This window comes from Phascolarctos cinereus, unplaced genomic scaffold (genome assembly GCF_003287225.1).
Source record: "Phascolarctos cinereus isolate Bilbo 61053 unplaced genomic scaffold, phaCin_HiC Scaffold_7;HRSCAF=346, whole genome shotgun sequence".
Classification (NCBI taxonomy): domain Eukaryota; kingdom Metazoa; phylum Chordata; class Mammalia; order Diprotodontia; family Phascolarctidae; genus Phascolarctos; species Phascolarctos cinereus.
Window position 1 is genome coordinate 104,230,928 of NW_027556180.1, and position 9,475 is coordinate 104,240,402.

Below are 9,475 nucleotides of genomic sequence, written 5' to 3' on the forward strand. Positions count from 1 at the left end.
TTTCCATGGAATATTTTTTTGCTCCATGTGCTAAGGCAAAATACTAGCTCCAAGCTGTTTTAAAGTTTCCTTACCAGGACTCACTTTTGGTTATTATAGGGTTTATTGTACTCCATGGCAATTTTTTGCTGGCCCACCTCAAAGATTTCAGATACTCCAAGACAAACACCTCTTCTCCTAATCAATGGAGAGTCTTTCTAGAAAACTCTTATTATCATCTTGATCATCATAGCAATATAATTATAGCTGGCATTTCTACAATACATAGAGGTTTTTGAAGCACTTTACACATATTATCTAATTTTATCTTTACAACAGTCTAGGGAGGTAAATGCTAGTATAAATAAATAAAATGAGGCAGAGGTTTTTGAGTGACTTTCAGAGAATTCAGGTCTTCCTGACACTGGTTCCAGAAGTCTATTCACTGTGCTACCTAAATACTCCACAAGTTGCTTCATGATTTAGAGCTTATATTGTTTCTTCCATTAATAAAAAATATCTCCTGAAACATTCTCACAAGGCACTTTGGGTGAACATGACTGATTAAAAAATATGTTGAAATTTTGTGTGATACATATATTTCTAATAACAAAATTGCAATCTCAAGCCGAGAACTTCAATGCCTGAAATTTTGTTAGCACATTCTTTTTGAGGAATGAAGATGAATGGAAATTTTGTAGAATAGCAGTCAAACTATTCCATCAGATAAATGTTTAATTAATTTATTTTAGTGTGCACTGCTAGTGTCATGAGGAACAGAGATCCTCTATGAGAAAATGACTAGACTTAGAAGTAGAAGCATGATTATCCCCTCCTTTATTTTTCCCTCTCACATTGCCAGGTTACAGTTAGAATGCCAGATGTTTATTTCACTTTAAGAGGCAGAACTGGGTTAGAAGAAAATAGGGTCCTAGATTTTTTTTTAATATAAATTTTTTTATTTCAGTTTTCAATATTTACTTCCACAAGATTTTCAGTTCCGAATTATCATCCCATCTCGCCCCTCCCCCACCCCAAGATGGCATGCATTCTGAATATCTCTTCCCCTAGTCTGTCCTCTCTTCTATCTCTTCCCCCCTTCTCTTATCCCCTTCCCCTTCTATTTTCCTGCAGAGTAAGATAGACCCCATTTCCTGTACTTCTTATTTCCCATTAGCATGTGAAAACATTTTTTAAAAGTATGTTTTTAAAACTTTAGGGTTCAATTCTTCTTCCTTCCTCCCTCCCCAACCACACTCATTGAAAAGGCAAGCAACTCAATATAGATTATACATGTGCAGTTATGCAAACCACTTCCACAGTAGACATGTGAACAACTAACTCTATTTCTCTTAATTCTATCCTGCCCTCCCATTTATTCTATTCTTTCTTTTGACCCTGTCCCTCCTCAGAAGTATTTGCTTTTGATTACCCCCTTTCCCAATCTGCTCTCCTCTCTATCATCCCCCTGCTCTCCTGTCCTATTCTCTCCCTATTTTCCTGTAGGGTAAGACAGATTTCCTTACCCAATTGAATGTGGACGTTATTCCCTCCATAAGCCAAATCTTATGAGAATAAGATTCACTCATTCCCTCTCACCTTCCTCCATTTCCCCTGAACTGTAAGAGCATTTTCTTTTCTGTTTTTTTTTGTGAGATAATTTACCCCAATCTACCTCTCCCTTTCTTCTTCGAATATAATCCTCTCTCATCCCTTAATTTTATTCTCCATATATGACCCCTTAATCTTCAACTCACCCTGTACCCACTATCTATCTATCTATTATCTATCTATCTATCTATCTATCTATCTATCTATCTATCTACCTATACATACATATATTTTTTTTTCCTCCAACTACTCTAATACTGACAAAGGTCTGATGAGTTATAAATATCATCTTTCCATGCAGGAATGTAAACAGTTCAACCTTAATAAGTCTCTTATGATTTCTCTTTCCTGTTTACCTCTTCATGTTCCACTTGAGTCCTGTATTTGAAAGTCAAATTTTCTATTCAGCTCTGGTCTTTTCATCAAGAATGCTTGAAAGTCCTCTATTTCACTGAATGACCATTTTTTCCCCTGAAGGATTATACTCAGTTTTGCTGGGTAGGTGATTCTTGGTTGTAATCCTATCTCCTTTGCCCTCTGGAATATTATATTCCATGCCCTGCGGTCCTTTAATGTAGAAGCTGCTAAATCTTGTGTTATCCTGATTGTGTTTCCACAGTACTTGAATTGTTTCTTTCTGGCAGCTTGTAATATTTTCTCCTTGACCTGGGAACTCTGGAATTTGGCTACAATATTCCTAGGAGTTTTCCTTTGGGGATCTCTTTCAGGAAGAGATCAGTGGATTCTTTCAATTTCTATTTTGCCCTCTGGTTCTAAAATATCAGGGCAGTTTTCCTTGATAATTTCTTGAAAGATGATGTCTAGGCTCTTTTTTTGATCATGGCTTTCAGATAGTCCAATAATTTTTAAATTCTCTCTCCTGGATCTATTTTCCAGGTCAGTTGTTTTTCCAATGAGATATTTCACATTGTTTTCTAATTTTTATTCTTTTGGATTTGTTTTACAGTGTCTTGATTTCTCATAAAGTCACTATCTTCCAATTGCTCTATTCTAATTTTTAAGGAAGTATTTTCTTCAGAAAGCTTTTGTACTTCCTTTTCCATTTGGCCAATTTTTCTTTTTAGGGCATTCTTCTCTTCATTGGCTTTTTTGACCTTTTTTGCCATTTGGGTTAGGCTATTTTTTAAGGTGTTATTTTTTGCAGTATTTTTTTGGGTCTCCTTTAGCAAGCTGTTGACTTGTTTTTCATGACTTTCTTGCATCACTCTCATTTCTCTTCCCAGTTTTTCCTCTACTTCTCTTGGGTCTCCTTTAGCAAGCTGTTGACTTGTTTTTCATGACTTTCTTGCATCACTCTCATTTCTCTTCCCAGTTTTTCCTCTACTTCTCTTACTTGCTTCTGAAAATCCCGTTAGAGCTCTTCCAAGTTCTGGGACTGATACATATTTTTCTTGGAGGCTTTAGATGTAGGAGCTCTGACTTTGTTGTCTTCTTCTGGTTGTATATTTTGATCTTCTTTGTCACCAAAATAAGATAATATAGTCTGACTCTTTTTGTTCTGCTTGCTCATAATTGTGGCCAATTACTTGAGTTTTAAATTCTTGTTAAGGTAAGAGTCTGTTTCCAATGTGGAGAATGTACTGTCCCAAGCTTCGGGGATTTGTACAGCTTTTTTCAGAGACACTTGTAGGGACCCCTAAATTTTCAGTTCTTGCAAGGTGGTATGATAAAGGGCAAGGTGTTTACTCCTTTCCTGGCCTGTGCTGTGGTCTATTAATGACCACAAGCACTCCTTTCTGTCTTGGAACTGTGAGGAAGGTTTCCTGTCCACAGCCAATACAAGCTCCACTGTGCCAGCACTCCTCCTCACTCCAGTGCCCCCGTCCAGAGCTGTGACCTAGATCCAAGCACAGGCAAAGCAAGAGATTCCTGCCTCAGCACCAGCAGAGAGATCCCTGCAATCGCCCTGTGATCAGCCACTAGATTCCCCCTCAGTTGTGCCAGAAGCTCGGGAAGCAGCTGTCCACTGCAGGGCCACGTTCTGGGGGAACTGGATCTGAGACTCTGCCTTCCTCTCTCAGCACTGCGGAAACAGACTTTTCCCACTGACCTTCTAAGTTGTCTTTGGCATTCCTGGATTGAGGAGTCTGGAAACCACCACAGCTGCCTGCGATTCAGTCCTCTGAGGCTTGTTCCAGGTTTGCTGTGGCCTGCGCACCCACGCGGCACTACACTGTGCTCCCAGCTTGGCATGATATACCTTTCTGATCAATCATACAGGTTGTCTTGGGCTGGAAATTTGTTTCACTCTGTCTTTTTGTGGGTTCTGCTGCCTTAGAATTTGTTTAGAGCCATTTTTTATAGGTGTTTGGAGGGGTTTGGGGGAGAGCTCAAGCAAGTTGTTGCTTTCACTCTGCCATCTTGGCTCCACCTCCTCCTAGATTTTATATAAAAAGGGATGATGCCATCATGAACACCTGACCTATATTAATTAGATTCTCAATATATGCAAACTTTTCAAAAAGTGAGTAATTTTCAACATTATACAGATTAATATTAACTGTATATTCCTGAAGTTTATGTACATAATTTGTATTTTAAGATTTTTAAATGATGTATTATGCTTCATTTTCAATGTTAGTTCAGCATTGATTTTATTATTATTTTATTTCCTATTGTACAATTTTGAAAACACTAGCATTGAACCTGAATGCTGCTCTAATGAATGGTTCTTTTTAATGGAATATTCTTAAATATAATGGACATGTTTCCATTTAGTGAGATGTGGCCTTAAAAAAATAATGCACAACTCTGTAGTGCAAGTACAATTCAAGTCACATTATAAACATCTTAGCATCCAACTAAACACTATATTTCCTTTAAACATTTAAAAGAATATAATATAAACCAGTGTCCAATATTTTCTAATTTTCCTTTAATTATAACCCACATTCACAGACATCTTCATATAGTTTGGCCAGCTCCCCCAGTTATGTTTCTTTCAACATGATCTCCAATTTAAATAATTTTGACAACTGAACTTATCCAAAGGGCTGAACATTTCTTTTTCTGTTGTTGTTCTTTACTTATTTATTTCTTTATGCTTCATATTCAATATTCAGTCACATATATTGAGTCAGCAAAAGAAAAAAAAATATTGCTGCAAACATATCACATTTTTATCATTAATCTGGGCATCATTTCTTCCATCAAAAATCATTATGTAAACTCCTCTATCATCATGGATTGATGGATATGAATCCTATCTGCGGGTAAGCATTGCAAATAGGATCTGAAATATTTTTTGAAGAAAGATAACAGAAGAAACCGAGATCTGGGAAAGGTAGAAGAAAGTAGTATTGAGTAATAATTATTCCTCTCTGTCTTTTCTTTTCTGTTAAATGACAGTAATTGCTAATTACAGAGTTTATGACATGTGTCCATTTCACCCTCATTCACTACACCTGCAGTCACTACAAATATTCATTAAAAATAATAATTACCAGTCAGGTCCAAAATATTTCTCAGTATGATGTACTGCCCTTCAACTGTTCAGTCTCTTCTCTTTGTGAAAGATCTGTACCACCTTACCTAAATATGAAATGATGTGAGTGGCACATAATATTTCTGACAGGAGAAGACAAAGTTGGAATAGTTTAAATGAGAGGCCCTTATACAGGTTTTCATTTAAAGTAGCTATGCCTTATATACTACCCAAGTGAAGGCAAAATCATTTTTTGGATGAACAGTTCTGTACTAAATTATAGAAAAGTTGGTGAATTTTTTTAAATATGTATTTGAAACCCACCATTGGAACAGTAGTGAGGCTAGAAACGGATATGCACTGACACCATTAGTGTGATATCTGTCAGGCAGTTGCATATTAACATAAAAGTAAAATACTACTCTGTCTCTCCAAAGCACGGAAAACTCTTTACATTTTCAAAATGAAAGCTATATTCCAGAAATGCTTTGAAGAATGTGTTTCAATGAGTTTTAAATACAAATTGGAAAGGCAAGTAATCATTCCAGCTAGTAAAAGAAGCAATGGGATGGCAAGGGAACTATACTTGCTATAATAGGGAGATGTGACCACAGTCAACATTAAGATTGAGTTGGTGTTTTGTATTATGGTAATTTTCCAGGTTTGATGTTGCATAATTATTTGTGATTCCATTGGACTGAAACTTGACCCACAGAACATTATCTTATGTCCAATTCTTAGTTATCTTATGATTTTAATCATGATAGAAGTGGATTTCAAAATCTGAAGGCATTTTGGAGTGGGGAAACAGTGTATTCCCCTGAATAGCACCCATGAAACCACTAACAGAATTTCTTGCCCAACTCACAAGTTAAAGTTAATAGATTATTATATTTAAAATATTACATTTTGTTGGGGGTATGCAGAACAAGGTGGTATAGGAGAGTTATGGTTACTTTCATAATAATAATAGCAAATGAATGGGTTGGAAAGACAAGAATCTGAAAAAAATAGCACGCTTTCAGAAAACAGGTGATAGAAGATGTTTTTTGGTGAACTTTTTCTCAATGTCAAATGAATTGGAAGGACAGAATTCAAAGGAAAAGATATGCTACTTCTATTATTTAGTAAAAGCATCAGTAAAAGTTTTTCACTGAAGTCACCAAAATATCCAATGCTTCCATAAATCAAGACTCTTACAATTGCTCAATATACAGGATGAAAAAAAGATTGCCAATTTCAAAAGAGGATGATGGAACACTGGTGGTAGCTTTCTCTTCAAGGAGAAGAGTATAAAACAATGTAAGGAGTGAGGAGAGAATACTGTGTATTCAGGAGAAACAAAGAACCTATTTGTGCAGATGAAGCTTTAAAATGCGTGGAGAAAAGTAGGAGATAAAGTTTGAAATATAAAATGGATCTAATTCAATTTAATAAGAATTTATTACATACCTACTATATGCCACTTTATTGTGGTAAGTGCTGGGGATACAAATAAGAAAAAGAAAGGCAGTGCCTGTCCAGAAGAGGCTTACAATCTAATGAAGGAAGACTATGTATAAACAGAAGCTGAAAAATCTGCATTGGGTAGGCACCAAGTGGTGTTCTTCTGTGGAGTGGGAACCAAACAGACTTGTCAATGGAAAATAGAGAATGACCTGGAAATTTCTGAGCCTTTTTTGGGGGGAAAAGGAGGCTTTGGGAGGAGTCATTATGTCTCCCCATAGACATCAAATTGGAAGGTTAGGTAGTTCTTTGAAAAATAATGAAAAGAGTTTATATATTCATGAATCAGAAATAGGGAGTCACTGAGGATTGTAAGCCAGAAAAGGGACATAACAAATTATATGCATAATTTTAGCACATTTGTATGTGCTTTATAAAGAAAACAATTATCAGAATGGATGCAAACTTTAGATTGGAGATTTATGTATCTGAACATTTGTGGAACAGGAGAGAAAAAGTAATGTCTCATATGAAACCTGTATTTCTGAAGAACAGATGAAAAAAATTCAGAAGACTGGTTAAATCCCATGCTTTAAAACTCTTCCAAAAGATGTCAACTCAGGTGAGTTGTCTCAAAAATTAAATAATGTAAACAGAAACATAGTCCAATGAAGAAGAATAACCACCCAAATAGACTGATTTTGGTTATTATGGTTTTGATCCAGAAATAATTCATGAAAGTTAGATTTTAAAGACATACATAGGAGATAAAAACAAAGACTAATAATGGAATGAATATAAAAGTGTGAAAATGAACTGATGCTGACAAGAAATGCAACAAGAACCTTCATGTTTTGAAGATTTAAATTTAATTTTTATTAGGGAAAGGAAGATGGTCAAAGAAAGAATGGCAATGCTGATCATGTGTAGATGGGACAATAATTTTTAGAAATAAGAAGACAGACTGTTTAGATTTCATTTTGTGACTACTTTCTTTGTTACGACAAATATTTTTTGGCTCAAAAAAAAAACCCAGGAAAAAAGGAGTTGAAACCCAAGATTAAAAAAGAGGGAAAGCAACAAAGCATCTAGCTGTTATTGATTAGTTCATGTAACTAGGGCTAAACAAACTACATACCTATATACCAGGATGATGAAAGAACATTTGGATGTGATTACTGAGCTTTTCTCTCTGTTTTTGTAATGATAATGGAGACTGGAAGAAGTGAACAGTTACTAAAGGTGAAATGCTAAGGAAGAAAGTAACAGAAAGAGAGAGAGAGAGAGAGAGAGAGAGAGAGAGAGAGAGAGAGAGAGAGAGGTAGAGAGAGAGACAGAGAGGGAGAGAGAAGAGAGAGAGAGAGAGAGAGAGAGAGAGAGAGAGAGAGGTAGAGAGAGAGAGAGAAAGGGAGGAAAGGACAATGAGAAGGAAGATATGAGAGAGGAATTTGAAAGAAAAATGTGATGCTAGCAAATAATAGACCACTGAGTCTAATTTTTTCCTAGGAAAATAGTATTATAGGGACAGATATTAAAGATTTAAATAAAAAAAAATCAACCACTAAAATCCATAGAATGACTTAATCAGGATCACTCCATGCAATAATAAACTGTTTCATTTTTTAGACAAGGCTACAAAACTAGTAAATGAAATTAATTCTTTAGATAGATTTTATCTATATTTTAGCCCAACATTTGACAATACTCTCATGTTATCCTAAGGACAAGACAGAGATGTATTAGATAGATAAGAGAACAAATAAATGAATATAGAGATGGATTAATGATAGAACTCAAAGAGTCATCATTAACCGCTCAATGTTTCTATTAGAGTGTCCCAAAGATTATTTCTTGGCTCTATCATTTCCATCATTTTTAATTCAGTTACTTGGATGGTTGAATACATGTAATATTTGTCAAACTTGCAAATGACACAAACTGGGAGAGACAAATAAGGTACTAAATGACAAAGAAAAGATCCAAAAAGATCTTGAAAAAGGTAAATTGGGCTAATAGGAAAGGAAAGGAAAATGGTGAATGTGGAGATTGTTGGAAAATTAAGACATTAATCTACTGTGGGTGGAGTTGGGGACTGATCCAATCATTCTGGAGAGCAATTTCAAACCATGAGCAATGGGCTATAAAATTATGTATACATTTTGTCCCAGCAATATGACTACTAAACTCATATCCCAAAAGAAATGGAAAAAAAAAAGATAACAAAACAAAAAGGAAAAGAAAAAAAAGACTTACATGCACAAAAATATTTATAGCAGGTTTTTTTTGGTGAAAAAGAATTGGAAATTGATGGGATGCACATAAATTGAGGGATAATTGAAGCAGTTGTGGCTTATGATTGTGATGGAGTTCGAATGTAATCACAGTAACTATTGTGCTATAAGAAATGATAAGCAGGATGGCCTCAGAAAAACCTGGAAAGACCTACATGAACTAATACAAAGTATAATGAGTAGAACCAGGAGAACATTGTACACAGTAACAGCAATATTGTAAGACAATCAAAATAAATAACTTAGCAATTCTCAGTGATAAAATGATGCAAGATTTTATCTGAAAGACTTATGATGAAAAATGTGATACATTCCTAGAGAAAGAACTGATGGAGCCTGAATACAGATTGAAGCATGATTTTTTTTAACTTCATTTTTCTTGTGCTTTTTTTTGGGAGGTGTATGCTTTCTTTTACAACATGACTAATATGGACATATGTTTTACATTACTACACATGCAGTTTGACTTCTTTGCATGCCTTCTCAATGACAGGGGTGGGGAGGGCAGGAGAGAATTGGCATACAAATCTAGTAGTTGTATTGCTGGATCAAAGGGTATGCACAGTTTAGTTGCTCTTAGGGCATAGTTCCAAATTGCTCTCTGGATAGCCAGATCACTTCATAGCTCCACCAACCATGCATCAGTGTTCCAACTTTCCCACCTCCTCTCCAACATAATCATTTTCCTTTTTTGTCATATTAG